Here is a 15512-nt window from a genome sequence, read left to right as displayed (position 1 = left end):
ATCACTTCGGCAAGAGCACCGTCTACGAGACACGCTTACGCCTTGAAGTGGAACCTGTTCGTCGAGTGGTGTTCTTCTCACCGAGAAGACCCCCGGAGATGCCCGATCAGGGTCGTGCTTTCCTTTTTGCAGCAAGGGTTGGAGCGAAGGCTGTCTCCCTCCACCCTTAAAGTCTATGTTGCCGCAATTGCTGCTAACCACGACCCAGTGAAAGGGAAGTCTCTAGGGAAGCATGACTTGATCGTCAGGTTTCTTTGGGGGATCGAGAAGGTTAAATCCTCCCCGGTCCCCCTCTATACCCTCTTGGGACCTGTCTCTAGTGCTCAACGCACTACAGCAGGGCCCATTTGAGCCTTTGAAGTCAGTTGAGCTGAAGTTTTTATCAATGAAGAGTCTGCTCCTACTTGCACTGGCCTCCTTCAAGAGGGTAGGGGACCAGCACGCATTTTCGGTCAACGAATCGTGCCTAGAGTTTGGGCCGGCTGACTCCCAGGTAATCCTGAGGCCCCGGCCCGGCTATGTGCCCAAAGTTCCCACTACTCCCTTCAGGGATCAGGTGGTGAAACTGCAAGCGCTGCTCCCGGAGGAGGCAGACCCAACCATAGCTTTGCTTTGTCCCGTCCGAGCCTTTAGATGGTATGTAGACTGGACACAAAGCTTCAGGACCTCAGATCAGCTCTTTGTCTGTTTCGGAGGCCGGCAGAAGGGGAATGCCATCTCTAAGCAGAGGATGGCCCGGCCCACTGGATAGTGGATGCCATCATCCTGGCTTATCAGGCACAGGGTGTACCCTGCCCGCTCAGGTAGTGAGCCCACTCTACTAGAAGTGTTGCTTCCTCCTGGGCGCTGGCCCATGGCGCCTCATGGACAGATATTTGTAGAGCTGCGGGCTGGGCGACCCCCAAAACTTTCGCTAGATTCTATAGCCTTCGGGTGGAGCCGGTATCCTCCTGTGTTCTCACCTCAAATGGGTAGAGGCACTGAGAGGCCCTGGTTTAGTGTCAGCTTGCTAAAACCGACAGGGTCCGTACTGTAGACCCTGTCGAGCTCCTCCATCCCCTCGGCAGCCAGATGTGGCGGAATGTCCGGTGCCAGGCCCTCACTCGATGAATCCGTAAGATCCGGTAGAGGGCTGGGTTCCATATGTAGAGACCCAAGCGGATCCCATATGTGTAAAGTCCACGGTATAGCCTCAGAGCCCGTGTTTCCCCGGCAGACTTTCTGCCATTTCCCAAAGAGAGTTGCAATCACCTCTAAATCTTCCATATGCCTCTAAACGGTCTTCCATATGTGTAAGTGCTTCCGAAACCTCCTGCGGGAAGGATGGGGCTTCCGCAACATTCCTGTTCCAAGTGGAACGGGTACGTTTTCCCAGTGTTATCCAATCTTACTAAGTGGGTAATGCTACAGCAATAGTGACTGGTATTCTTGTTGCGAGCCCCGGCCTACACCACAAAGGGGCGCAGGTGGCTCGCACAGGACACTGGAAGGGGCAGCATCCATGGCGCTTTGGTAGGGATCCCAATTCGTCGGTCACTACGTGAATCGTAGTGACCGACTGAAAGGGAACTTCTCGGTTAATTAAAGTGATTATTACGTTTTGAATATGGATATTTTTCTTACAAAAACGCATCGATTCGCTACAGGAGGCCTTTGTTCACCCCCCGGAGCCATGTGAGACACTTTTTTTATTATGGATGGATGCGCTTTATTTCACTTCTTTTGGACTGATGAACTGCAACACCCGCTGACTGCCATTAAACAGCTTGAAAGATCAAAGACAATTTTTTATATAACTCCGACTGGATTCATCTGAAAGAAGAAAGTCATATACACCTAGGATGCCTTGAGGGTGAGTAATTCATGGGCTAATTTGCATTTTTTGGTGAACTAACACTTTAAACAAGGCGACACAAAAACATTGTCAGAGAACGGCACATTCACATTACGCAGCACTAGCTGAAGCTTCTCAAAGTTACCTCTCAAAAGGTAAATATCCTCTTTATCTTCTGTGTTCTGAAGTATCCTTATAATGTTTTACTGACTGAGAAAGCAAGTGATTCAGTGAGAAAGCAATTCGAACAAATCTAACCGAATCGCGAATCAATTCAGACTGCAGACTTTGCATAACCATTTGGCTGATTCACTAAAAAGAACCGACACAACAGAGTCACTAATGTGTGAATGATTCAGAATGGGCCTGTTTTAGGATCCTCGTCACGTTTTAGTTGTTTTCACAAGTGGTAAACTTACAAACATAGTAGGCCAACAAAATTCCAAACTGGGGGGTATTCCTGAGAGTTGCAATCACCTCTAAATCTTCCATATGCCTCTAAACGGTCTTCCATATGTGTAAGTGCTTCCGAAACCTCCTTCGGGAAGGATGGGGCTTCCGCAACATTCCTGTTCCAAGTGGAACGGGTACGTTTTCCCAGTGTTATCCAATCTTACTAAGTGGGTAATGCTACAGCAATAGTGACTGGTATTCTTGTTGCGAGCCCCGGCCTACACCAAAATGGGGGCAGCATCCGTGGTGCTTTGGTAGGGATCCCAATTCGTCGGTCACCAACGTGAGGTCGAGAGTGACCGACTGAAAGGGAACGTCTCGGTTACGTATGTAACCCTCGTTCCCTGAAGGCGGGAATGGAGACCACCGCTGAGCGTCCGGGTCACCGGCTCCGCTCCTCAACAAAACCCTGAGTATGCGTTGCACCTGCTGCCTAATTATACTCGCGCTGCGATCAGCGGCAGCTGGATGCAATCATCGCATGCCAATGTGCATTGTCTTGTTTAGTTTACACTCGAAGTAGATTGGTCTCACTAACGTGACGTCTCCGTTCCCTCCTTCAGGGAATGAGGGTTACATATGTAACCGAGACGTTTCCACAATGAACTGATTTGAACTGAATATTGACTGTTTGTGTTTACTATTGTCTTTTTAGAGCTGCTTTACAGCAGAATTGAATTCTGTTTGCATAATTGAATCACTATTTTCTTGTCTGTTATTGTAAAGCTGCTTTGAAACAATCTGTATGGTATAAAGCGCTATATAAAGAAAAGTGACGTGACTTGACTTGAGTTTCTTAGTCTGAAATTGGACCAGAACAGCCTCTCAAGTCATATTTACGACACACAAGTTTCTGTGTTGGGCGTGCCGTAAACTGTAAATATGGCAGAGGAGATAACTATTGTTGAGAACTATTTTTCAAATGTTTAATTACTTTCATTTGAGGTACAGTATTGTCAGTTACGTAATGAAAAGAAGTGAACATGTCATAAATACCTTCTGTTCAGATCCTTGCATATCACCAGGGGTCTGTCTAAAATCAACTAAAATGCTCATTAAAGAGAAATACAAAGATTCCAGACTTTCCTGCATATATGATGAATAAGTATTAGCCTGAACACACACACACACACACACTGACACTGCATTTTGGAAATATTAACTATTGTATTATTAAGTATGTAAACATATATTGTGACAGATACACTGTACCTTGGAAAAGTAAATGCAGTAACAACAGTCCTTTCATGGTACTGTAAGTCAATACAAACACAAAAATCAAAATGAACTGTATTCGTTATACTTATCGAAATTATTGAATTTCCAGTGTTCTCTTCAGCATTGCTTAACGGTGGTTAAGTAATAGTGATTTTCACAAGTTAACCATTGTTAAGAATTAAAATGCTCCCTTTCGCGTTGCCAAGTTTTCTCAGTCCCCAAAAGTGTTCACGGCCGTGGGAATAAAAGACACACACACACACACACACACACACCTGTGTCGACTCTTGTATATGACACCAGCAAGTATGCAAGCAAGCATGCACACAAGTGAGGGCACAAGGATGTAAAGCCAATCGGTCTTAATTGGAATGGGCACATCTGCTTCATCATGGCCAGGGGCTAAAAGGATTAGTCATTATTATTAGTGCAAAACTGAAAGTATCATAAATGATAATCCAAAATAAATATAACACCTACAACAGTAGCAAGCATTTCATAACTGCACAGAAAACTTACATCGTTCATTTATGCTCTCCATAGCTGTAACTCTTATGCCGCCATAATATGTTACTGAACACTCAATAGTGGCGTTTTCTGCATTTGTGACAGATGTGCGTGTCAGAGTGATTTTCCACAGTCCGTCTTCAATAAGCTCATTTTCCGTTTTATCAGATCCTTCAATGTTGTTGAGAGTGATGTTTGGTTTGCTGTATGGACACGTGTGTAAAGTCGAACACACTACATAGATCCATAGATCTTGATGCTGGGCTGCTGTGGACTTGCTAAAACAGAGAGAAACATCACAGTTAAAGCCCGTTCACATCAAGAATCATAACCATAAAGGTATATTAGCATCCACACCAATGCACGATAACGTTCCGTTTATTATAAACACGCTGCAGTTTTGCCATCTGCCTCTCAAGTGCTTTAATGGATGGATTCTGATTGGCTGTCAAAGTTTTTATCGTTTATCAGCTAGAAAAAAATTGGTCCGAAAAGTGATCCCAACGATATCACTTTTTCATGTTGCTATCATTATAGCTGAGGTGTGGATTTAGACTGATTTTTAAAACTTTCTTTTAAAACTCTGATTTTTAAATCTTTACCGTTACAGTTATCACCCTTGGTGTGAATGGGCCTTTAGTCAACACACTCCCATAAGTAGATCAGGAGTCAATGAAATTACGTCTGAACAAAAGAACATTTACATACCATTAACAAGAATTGTGGAGGTGACATCATAAAACTTGTAGGTGCGCCGGCCAACATTTTCAGGGTCAATCCATGCGTATAATAACTCTCCATGATGGACCTGCTCCAGATTTTTGATCAGCAGACTGCAATCCCAGCTTGAGCTTCCAAATAAATCAGTTTTTCCTCTGAACTTCGCAATAACATCTTTTGGATACAATGGATCGTAAACTAAAGGATAGCACAAAGAAACCCACTGATACCACACAACTCTACGTGGGTTTTTGGGTGGGTTTGATCTGTAGTAGTAAGAACATGGTATAACCAAGCAGGAACCTTTGAGGCCGCGAATGACTTTTGGCATTCTCACTTCCCATGCCAAAGCATCATACAACAGCACACCTGTGGGACAATATTTGAGAACATATTATTTAGAATGTGTGCAATCTGGCAACCATCAGCACACGCATGCAATGAATTTAAATCTAAATGATTCTACGTGTATTTGGGTTAGGCACGTCGCTCTATTGGCATGCACTAATCCAGTAAGCAGTGAAAGCCACACAAATTCAGTTTGTTCAAAGTCCCTTTAAGGTATTCTATAGTCTTTGGTTTGTTCTGATGACACTGCATTTTGGAAATATTAACTATTGTATTATTAAGTATGTAAACATATATTGTGACAGATACACTGTACCTTGGAAAAGTAAATGCAGTAACAACAGTCCTTTCATGGTACTGTAAGTCAATACAAACACAAAAATCAAAATGAACTGTATTCGTTATACTTATCGAAATTATTGAATTTCCAGTGTTCTCTTCAGCATTGCTTAACGGTGGTTAAGCAATAGTGATTTTCACAAGTTAACCATTGTTAAGAATTAAAATGCTCCCGTTCTTTCTCGTTGCCAAGTTTTCTCAGTCCCCAAAAGTGTTCACGGCCGTGGGAATAAAAGGCACAGCAGACACCAAATCTGAGTATTCCTTCGCTTCAAATCTTTATTTTGTTACACAGGGGCGTATATATAGGAATACAATAAGGGTGGTGTACCCCTTTTAACCAATAGGATATGGATTACCTATTTGTTGTATATGAGCCAAAAGTATGAGTAATATAAGATAAATAAATGATCAGGAAATTCTGGACATATAAGCAGTACTTCTGGCAGAGGGATACCTCAACTCTGAGCATAGGACAGAATAAACCCAGTCCCCTGGGAGAGAAAGGGAGGGCAGGTGTAAGAGATGGGATGAGATCATTCACACACACCCAGAAACATCTGGAAGAGAGTATACTATTTTCTAACAAACATCTAAATTGAAATTTTTTAATAGTCATTTCTATTTTTTACTTAGGCCTATTAATTTATTTGTTTATTTATTTTTTGAGCCCGACCACCAGAAACAACACTAAGTAAACAAAAAAAGTCTTAAGTGTTTTTCCAATGCACAGTAACATTTCTTATTCTTACCTTCTCAGTACAGGCTTTTGTGCAAACAAGAAGAACTGAATAAAACGACGTGTCAAAAAGGAAAAATATTATATATTTTTATGTTTTGTCGCAAAGTTCAGCATCAGAGCAAGAAAGTTCAGTTTCCTGTTCTGATGCTCTCTTATTGTTTATGGATATCCAGGGTATGCTGTTACACAGGGGCGTATATATAGGAATACAATAAGGGTGGTGTACCCCTTTTAACCAATAGGATATGGATTACCTATTTGTTGTATATGAGCAAAATGTATGAGTAATATAAGATAAATATATGATCAGGAAATTCTGGACATAATAGCAGTACTTCTGGCAGAGGGATACCTCAACTCTGAGCATAGGAGAGAATAAACCCAGTCCCCTGGGAGAGAAAGTGACTCTGAAGATAACCTGCTCCGGAGCAGGTTATGTTTCAGGGTTAGTTCACTTCAGCGCTATCAGCGCACGCGTGATCTACTGACGAGCCTTCAGTGGGCGTGACAGATAGCACACAACATTATATTATATATATATATATATATATAAAACCTTGAATACACCAAGTTGCTTTGAATAAAAGAATCTGCCAAATGCATAAATGTAAATTTACTGTTTGCAGTGTTGTTGCCCATTCAACTGACATACTGGTTTGCTAATAAAATGTTCTTGTACATTATTTCCGAATTAGGACTTTTCAGATTGGGGTGAAGCTGAGTTTGTCCATGTTGGTGTAATCAGCATCATAATTGTAACCCTTAATGTAATATTTCAAGAGAAAATGTAAATACAATGGTCATAGATGGTTCAATAACATTATTGTCAGCATTTTAAATCATGTAATCGGAGTGTGAATGTCCCACACTGTAATGGTAGAAATATACTCAGTGAGTAGGATTTTGGCTCTCTGAAACACAAATGCTTTCATGTATCATGGAAACATTTATGACATGCGTTGTTTGGAGAGAGACTTGATATTGGTCTTTATATCATGCATGGAAGTTTAAGAAAGAAAGTCAGAATTACTCATAGTAGTACAGGAACAGTTTAAGAGAAGTCCAAATAGGCTGAAAAGTGACTAGCATTTTTCTGTACAAAATATTTGTAAGAAAAAAAGACTATGATTTGAGAGGCCAGAACATATTTTAAATAAAGGTAAATGTTTTGACAGGTTCTTGATTTAAGTTTGATGATTCCCATTAAACTGTATTTTCTGCATGCTTTTATCAAGGTAAATGTAGGTGTCTTTCCAAAAGGACACTTGGATACTCTGAAAGGACACCTGAAAACCAAATAATATAATGATATAGTGCATCTCTGCAATAAAAATTACACGTGTTAGTTAAACGTTCCTGGTCTTATTGTGAACAATTTATCAGCGCTTACTCTTTCAAAGAAAAAATGTCTTCGTAATCTTTCATCAAAATATAATAACTTATAAATATAAAAATCAGAGAAATTTAATTCAAGATATTTTCCCTGAAAACAAGACTTGATTTCACTTTTTAAGTAATTAGTGATCAAGAATCTGATGTGTTTTGCAGTGCATCATCTAGATGTTGACAGACTCGCGGTTCCCCTTATCAGAAGCATTGATTTGTTTTGGGGATATTTCAGCCAGGAGCACACAAAGCATCGTTCAGTCGCTAGGCTACGGCACGGAAACCAAACGATGCACGCGCTCTCTCCCAATCACCCCTGGGTGGCAGAGATCGACCCGACAGGAGACTGGCGTCTGTGTTAAGTGAGCGAGCGTGACTGCGGTCATGTGACGGGAGTTAAGGCTCTCTGACAGCATTGACAGGACAGGGACTGACACGACCCCCGCTGGTACTCCGCTATCTTAAAAACACAAAGCCTCATTAGAGCGGGCGATTCGGATCCCGTCCCACAAACTGCTGCGGGACTCGGCCTCTGTCAACATCATTACACATCACTTCCTGTAGATGAAGCAGCCCGGGAAGTGCACTTGATTGTGTAGTGATCTCAAAAGTGAGCAGTAAAAGACACGTCTGTTGTGTCAAACAGGGATCAACGCAATTATTTCTATGTTTCTAAAGAGACGTTTGGTTTACGAGTCTCTTCTCTGGCCCTTATGGGGTCGTCATCATCATCATTACAGACAGACATTACCATAAACAAGCCAATTCAAGTCAACACAACATCAAAAGTAACACAGTTTTTTCTTAATGCATGTTACTATGCGAGGAAGGATGTCATATTTACGTCCAAATGCCAATTTCAAGAAAACCGAACCTCAAAAAACAGTTACAGATTGTTAAAATGATCCAGATTCAGTCAGATTCAGATTCATACAAGCCCAACAGATGTCTTTTTTGAAACAATATGTGAGTAGCTTACAGGATTACTATTAACTAAAACTATGAAATAAATGTTGAAATAAAAAATTGAAATAAAATTGAAATATAAATATTAAACTAAAAACTAGAAATGTTGTCTTGGCAATTAACTGAAATACGTTTAAGTTCAAGCACAAAACATTACTGACTGGAAACTAAAACAGAAATAAATAAATAATATTTAAATATTTTTAGAAATAAAATATTTTAAATATTTTACAAATAACAAAAGCACATAACAAAACTACAATGAAAACCTAAAATTAAAATAAATTTTTTAAAAATAAAATAAGAAAAAGAAAACTGAAAGCAATGAAAACCTAAAATTAAAATAAAAAAAATTTAAAATAAAATAAGAAAAAGAAAACTGAAAGTATAAAAATAAAAGCCACAGAACATGAACAAATACTATAAGTGTAAAATTTTTTTATAAAATAGAAACAAAGCTACAAAGATATAAAAAAGCCTAAAACAATAAAAAAGACAAAAGCACATAAAATGACTAAGAATTAAAATAAAATTTGAAAATATTCAATAAAATTAACACTGAAAATATAAAAATAAAAACCAATTTAAAATTAATAAATTACATACATATATATATATATATATATATATATATAAATAATACTAAAAACATTAGAAGTTTCCTTTTTGTTGTTGCTTTATAAAAGCCTATTTTGAAACATTATATTGATAAATAGATTTACAGTGCATTTATTTTCTGCTGAGTTCAGTGTACACAGATTCTGAAACTCTACTTTCACTTGTGCTTCAGCTACACAAACCTGCTCTGGCTCATGCAGGAATACTCATCCAGTTAATATGATGCCAAAATAAAAACACACTGCAAAACAGGCTTGTTGTGAATGATTCCTCAATGCACGTCATTCCACAGGAAAAAAAAAAAATGCATGCTTAATTTTTATACATCAGTAAACGTAATAATGAGTCAAACACCTCTAATTATAGACAAACGTTGCAATAAACAAGCCCTCAATCTATTAAACCCATAAAGGTGATGTTTCTTGTAAAGAACAGAATGAAAATGACTTTGTGGCTCTAAATCGTGACGATAAATTCAGGTTTGTGTAAACAATGGCTGCGTGTTGCACATTTCAGAAGAGCATCAATAAAGCAACTCCGTAGACAACAACAGTTCGGAAGAAGAATAGACTTGCCCTCGACGTCTCCTCTGGGAGAGTGAACGAGTCAATTTAACAAGCTAAAGAGAGAAAAGGCCACATAGAAATCATTTCTGCAGAGGGAATTTAATGATTCAGAATGATGCAGAAAACCGCTTGTTATTTTTAGCGTTAGAAAAGGCAAGCATCTCTATTACTATTGATCATGCGGAGTTCAAATCCACAAGCATTAAATGCATGATACCCCAAATTGTGCAACATGTTGGAGAAAGGTGTGCTATTACTTTTCTAAATGATCTGCCTTGCAATTTTTCATCCATCAGACAAAACAATTGGGGTTAAGAACATATAAAGACCCAAGCCATATCTAGGAACTAGAAGTAAAACTACACGCTAATACAGAAAAATGACTGGAAATGAAGGATCTGAATGCTAAAAACACCAGAAAATGAAGTGACTGGGAAGTAATGAACCATTAGGAGAGAAAAGAGATAAATATTCCTAACGATTCCCTGAAGAGATGAGCAAATGCAAGCCAATTTAAAGCTCTCAGAGCAAAACATAACCATTAACCCCGTATTTAAACTGTCCTGAGTGTCTAACAAATCTTTATTGAATTGCAGTTTTATACTGGGATTGCTTAGCCCCGATGACAAGCTTCAAATTCATCATGGCGCTGAGTGGAAAAAATGCCCTGCATTAGTAACAACTGTAACTTTACTGTCCCAGGACCAAACATAACAATATCAATAAGAGAGAGCGGCACTTGTATAACCATTCATAACTTTGATTGTCATAACATTCAGTGTATGATTAAGCGCATATGACAGAAAAGATGAATAAAGATGCTCTCTGTGCTGAAAAAGAAAATGTTTGGAGAGATTAAAATAAAAGTGAAATAAAACTAAAATTGAAAAAAAAAAAAAATTTGTAACTGAAATAAAAACAATTTAACCCTAAATTGTAATATTTAAAATAATAATAATAATCAGCAAAAGCACATGAAAAGACTAATATTAAACTAAAATTAAGATGATTATTTGTAAAATATTACTAAAAAATAAAAAAGCAAAAAAAATTACTAAAAATAAAAGCTAATTCAAAATCAAATCCCCAGTTCACATATACAGTATATATACAGTATATATATACACATATATATATATATATATAAAAATAAACAAACAAATTAATTGTTAGCTTATATCATCTAAGAAAAGAGTTTATATAAGTGACAATCAATAGCATGAATTCATAAAATTCTAAAAATGTATCTTGCATTTAACCCAGGACGACCCAAAACCAAAATAAATAAACAAAAATAGAAATAATTGAAAAGCAATACTCTATTTCTCATGGCCACCATTCTAAGTGTTGCAATTTCTCATAGTTCATTTTTATGCGTTATACCATCTCTGCTTCACACCTGCATTGCAGTTCAACATCTCTCTGATGGACAAACGCCTGGACGCCACTCTGAACACATTCAAAACACATGCATGTTCATAAAGAACACTAGGCTTAAAGAAAAACCCACGTCTCTGCACACCCAACCCTTCCTGGCCAACACAACAGCCATTTTTCACAGGAACGACACCCCAGCCAATGCTAAAATATGACTTTTATCAATGGCTGTGCTCGCGTGGGGATATTAAAGTCCTAGACGGGCGAGGGGGAACAGGTTGAAGAACCTTCCCATCATCCATCAGGCTCTGGGATGGGCGCAGTCAAGGAGAGAAACTCATTCTAACGGACATCCATCACTCTGCGTCTGCCTGCAGCTCTGCTGACCTGATCCTGAACCCTCCGTCTCTCAGGTACACGCCAGACACCTTCTCATCTGCTCTGCATTTTCAGAATAAAAGTCACATTTAATAAAATGCTCACATTTATGACAAACACAATCCAGACTGCGGTATAAATCACTGCCAGACAAGTCACTTACAAGGACACAAAACTGCAGCCTTTGACATGTTTTCACACTGATTTTGGAAGGAAAATCTACAGAATGCTGTGGAATTTATTTAAAAATGGTAAAATTCTAAGCTCAAAGCTTAGTCGAATTAGCAAAAATATGACACCCAAGGTGAATAGGGTAAAAAACAAACCAAAAAAACAAATAACAGATATCACCATACTTACTCCGGCTGATTGATTACATAAAGAATTAGAAAAAAAAATTTTTTTTAAAATTGTATTACACATTTGTTGAAATGTTTACATATGAAATTGAAGCATTATCTCATTAAATACGAACAAATTTGCACAAAATTCCAGAAAATACATCTGAACATTGGATTAATACAAGTTAAAAATTCTTGTTTGATTTTGTTGACAGAGTCAAAGGTTTTTACAGAAGGGATTTTTGAAATCTCTTTTTATAATTTCAGAAATTTGAAAATGCTGTCAACAGCCAGAAAAAAATAAATTTTCTCCATGTTTTTAGGAGTACAATGTATAAAATCAGGCAAATGATAAATAAACCAATCCCTCAGTAAAAACATTCAGAATACAGAGAGGAATAAAACTGATAAGTTTGCTGTGTGCAAGTGCTGCTGAAGTGGAGAAAAAACACTTTTAAAGATATGTTTTGTAATTAAAATCTATAGACACAAAACGATAAAGTGCAATAATAAATCAGGTCGAATGATGTATGAACAAACCACTCAACATTGTTTATACCACTTTATACATTGTACTCCTAAAAACATGGTGAAAATGTATTTTTTTCTGGCTGTTGACCTAAATTAATTTGAGGTCCCCATGGGGAAACAAGCTTATAAATCATACAGAATGAGTTTTTTTGAGAATGTAAAAATGCAGAAAGTTTTCTGTGAGGGGTAGGGTTAGGTGTAGGGTTGGTGTAGGGTGATAGAAAATACAGTTTGTACAGTATACAAACCATTACGCCTATGGAGAGTCCCTACAAGTATAGTGAACCAGACGTGTGTGTGTGTGCGTGCGTGTGGAGACTCAGTTATTTTCTCTTATCTGACTGTCGCAGTTAGAGATGATAAATGTCCTGCACTGGCTGCCAGACCTCCTCTTAACCCACGGCCCCGGCTCTCACAAACACACACACAGACACACGCACTCACACACACACACACCGTAAATCAGCTTTCTGGTCGAACGGTCTGACGGATGAATGTGGCGTTTGAAGCAACGGGTGGAGAAAGGAAAAGACACCCACACCAAAGCCCTCTGAAGAGTCATAGACAAAGTCAAACAAACAAGATCATTCTTACTCACTCACACCAAACTAAACACACTAACTAAAAGTAAAGAGCTAGTTCTGAATTATATAGAAATATACGGCGCACACAGTTGTGCAATTAAACGCTAAACAATCCTAGTCTAATTTATTCTATTGAATCAGTTCGTTCATACTGTTCATGCAAATGAACTGATTCAAAAAACTCCCTATGCAGTCTTTTTTAGCAGTGAATGATTTAATGCTGCTGTACATTACTACGTTTTTGACTTATATGAATTACTGTAACATATTAGGGTCATACATTATACTAGTGTTTTGTTTTTGTTAGCTGTATTATGTAAAGTTATGTTTAATACCAATACTTTCACCCTAATTGTTCATTATTCAAAAATCATGTTTACAACAACAACAACAACAAAAATCTAGTTCTGATTCAATTCTATTATAATATTGAATAGTTATACATTTAAATACATGACTATTTTTGTCTTGTTTTCCGGTACAAATATCTAAACATTCTTAAATCAAGATTACATATTAGGCAAAATTATAAGATATTAAGTCTTGTTTTCTGAAAAAAGTATTAAAATTAAGTGAGTTCTTGCTTTAAACAACACTAAATATCTGCCAGTGGGGTAATAAAAATAATCTTGTTTTTCCTTTAAATTAAGTTTATTTTTCTTACCCCATTTTGTCTCGTTTTAAGCAAAAACTCACTTCATTTTTTTGGGAAACAAGTAAATGTATTTTGATTTAAGAATGTTTAGATATTTGTACAGTAAAAAAAAAAACGAGACAACTTTTAGTTAACGTGCCGTAAATAACTTTTTCCAAACGGTATCTAGACTGTAACGATTTTAAACGACGAGGAACTTCTAGCTTCACAAGCAGTTTCAAAGCAGCTTCCCCAACACTATACACATATAAACCCTAACTCAAATAAAAATCTACCACTCTCACATACACACAGTGATATACATGCCAAAACACTAACACATGCTAGAATGGACGGTTCCTATAGCTTTGCTTGGGTGTTCTGCTAAGAGATCCTGCACTGTCTTGCATGGGATTTTCCACCTGTTTTACGGTCCAACAAGACAGATGATTTGAGGAATCCTTCATCAACTTTAACAGGTCTACTGAGAGTTATTGGTTTGAAACCAAACTAAACACACTAACTAAAAGTAAAGAGCTAGTTCTGAATTATATAGAAATATACGGCGCACACAGTTGTGCAATTAAACGCTAAACAATCCTAGTCTAATTTATTCTATTGAATCAGTTCGTTCATACTGTTCATGCAAATGAACTGATTCAAAAAACTCCCTATGCAGTCTTTTTTAGCAGTGAATGATTTAATGCTGCTGTACATTACTACGTTTTTGACTTATATGAATTACTGTAACATATTAGGGTCATACATTATACTAGTGTTTTGTTTTTGTTAGCTGTATTATGTAAAGTTATGTTTAATACCAATACTTTCACCCTAATTGTTCATTATTCAAAAATCATGTTTACAACAACAACAACAACAAAAATCTAGTTCTGATTCAATTCTATTATAATATTGAATAGTTATACATTTAAATACATGACTATTTTTGTCTTGTTTTCCGGTACAAATATCTAAACATTCTTAAATCAAGATTACATATTAGGCAAAATTATAAGATATTAAGTCTTGTTTTCTGAAAAAAGTATTAAAATTAAGTGAGTTCTTGCTTTAAACAACACTAAATATCTGCCAGTGGGGTAATAAAAATAATCTTGTTTTTCCTTTAAATTAAGTTTATTTTTCTTACCCCATTTTGTCTCGTTTTAAGCAAAAACTCACTTCATTTTTTTGGGAAACAAGTAAATGTATTTTGATTTAAGAATGTTTAGATATTTGTACAGTAAAAAAAAAAACGAGACAACTTTTAGTTAACGTGCCGTAAATAACTTTTTCCAAACGGTATCTAGACTGTAACGATTTTAAACGACGAGGAACTTCTAGCTTCACAAGCAGTTTCAAAGCAGCTTCCCCAACACTATACACATATAAACCCTCACTCAAATAAAAATCTACCACTCTCACATACACACAGTGATATACATGCCAAAACACTAACACATGCTAGAATGGACGGTTCCTATAGCTTTGCTTGGGTGTTCTGCTAAGAGATCCTGCACCGTCTTGCATGGGATTTTCCACCTGTTTTACGGTCCAACAAGACTCATCAACTTTAACAGGTCTACTGAGAGTTATTGGTTTGAAACTCTAATATGAGCAAAAGTAATAATGATGTTTGACACTTGGTGCATCTCACCACCTACAGATGGATCAAAAACTACATGGATCAAAAACTTCATGGAAATATTACTCACACGCTCTCTTTCTCTTGTAAAGCGTTACAAGAGAAAGAGAGCGTGTGAGTAATATTTCCATGAAGTTTTTGATGTATGATCTCTTAGTTTGGCCAACCTTCATGAATCTGTGCAGTATCATCCTGGCTCACAGATCAAAGCTAGTTTTAAGGTTTTATCACCGTCTGTGATGTGAATACAAAATATTATTCCACAAAATCTCCAGCTGACAGGCTTGACAGGCCTTCATTCATCCGAGAATGAACGTTCTGTCAT

General features: G+C 37.5%; 1 pseudogene; it reads right to left on the bottom strand.

The window, feature by feature from the left end:
• LOC107718691 (sialoadhesin-like) overlaps positions 1-5433 on the bottom strand; it is a 6958-nt pseudogene extending 1525 nt beyond the window's left edge.
• Between the last annotated feature and the right edge of the window lie 10079 nt (positions 5434-15512).

Source organism: Sinocyclocheilus rhinocerous, unplaced genomic scaffold, assembly GCF_001515625.1.
Source record: "Sinocyclocheilus rhinocerous isolate Xijiao unplaced genomic scaffold, SAMN03320098_v1.1 scaffold2921, whole genome shotgun sequence".
NCBI classification, from domain to species: domain Eukaryota; kingdom Metazoa; phylum Chordata; class Actinopteri; order Cypriniformes; family Cyprinidae; genus Sinocyclocheilus; species Sinocyclocheilus rhinocerous.
The sequence above is the reverse complement of the archived record's forward strand: the minus strand, read 5'-3'. Positions and strand labels throughout refer to the sequence as shown.